Genomic DNA, 1,283 nt, shown 5'->3' on the forward strand with positions numbered 1-1,283 from the left:
GCGCCAAGGATTCTCGATGTCAAAGCCCTTTCCAAGATGTTGATTTTTCTTCCGTGACTTCAGAGTACTCAACTCTCTTACTTTGTAACATACTTCTCTCCTCTCAAGTTATTGTAATCTAGTGGTCTTCAAATATTTCATTTGGGTATTTCCTAAAAGGATTTTCAAATCACTTCATTCCTTTCAAAACTTAAGAAGGCTCTTTGGGGCGCTTGGGTGGCTCAGTCAGTTGAGCATATGACTTTGGCTCAGGTCATGATCTCACAGTTCGTGGGCTCATGCACCGCATTGGCCTCTATGCTGACAGCTCAGAGCCTGGAGCCTGCTTCTGATTCTGTGTGTCCCTCTCTCTCTGACCCTTCCCTGCTCATGATCTGTCTCTCTCTGTCTCTCAAAAATAAATAAATGTTAAAAAATAAAAAAAGAGACTCTAAGAATTTTCATTAACATTTTAAAGAGCAGAAAAGGACATAATTTCTAGTGTTTTGTGAGTATTGGCATTTAAAAACAAAACTCCCTGAAGACAGTTTTCAATTTATTTTATGGAAATTGTATGTCCTAGAAATTTCCAATTCAGCACTGCCCGTTTAAAATATTCGGGCAAACTTTCAGAAATTCTAAGTTATTGTTCTGTCTCTCTGAAGTTGGTGCCTATTCCCACATGTATATTTTTGCTTGAATATCTCATTATAACATGTACATACTTCTAAAAGTACAAGGAGAGTTGAGATCCTGTAATGATGGAAGCAAATGCTAAAATGTTGTATATAACAATTATCATAACCATTAATGTAAACAGTATGATAATGTTTATATTTTATAAATTATGTACAGAAGGCTAGCTTGTTTTCTGAATATTATTCCTCAATTAGGTGGATGGTGCTTTTACTTTTTTCCAAATAACCTCACGTATTCATTAGTCAATGTTGATTCAGTGAAGTGGGGTTTGTTCTTAGGTACCCTTAATTTTACTTTTATAAAAACCAAATTTGTTGGGAGTGGAGGGAGCTGTTTTTCTGTACTGTGGGAATCAAGCTGTAATTGAGAGTAACTGCCGTAATCAGCAATGGTGTTAAAGTCAATGTACAGAAATCAGTTGCATTCTTATATACTAAAAATGAAGCAACAGAAAGAGAAAGCAAGAAACTGATCCCATTCACAATTGCACGAAAAACGATAAAATACCTAGGAATAAACCTAACCAAAGATGTAAAAGACCTGTATGCTGAAAACTATAGAAGACTTATGAAGGAAATTGAAGAAGACACAAAGAAATGGAAAAA

This window comes from Suricata suricatta, chromosome 11, assembly GCF_006229205.1.
Source record: "Suricata suricatta isolate VVHF042 chromosome 11, meerkat_22Aug2017_6uvM2_HiC, whole genome shotgun sequence".
In the NCBI taxonomy this organism is placed as follows: Eukaryota; Metazoa; Chordata; class Mammalia; order Carnivora; family Herpestidae; genus Suricata; species Suricata suricatta.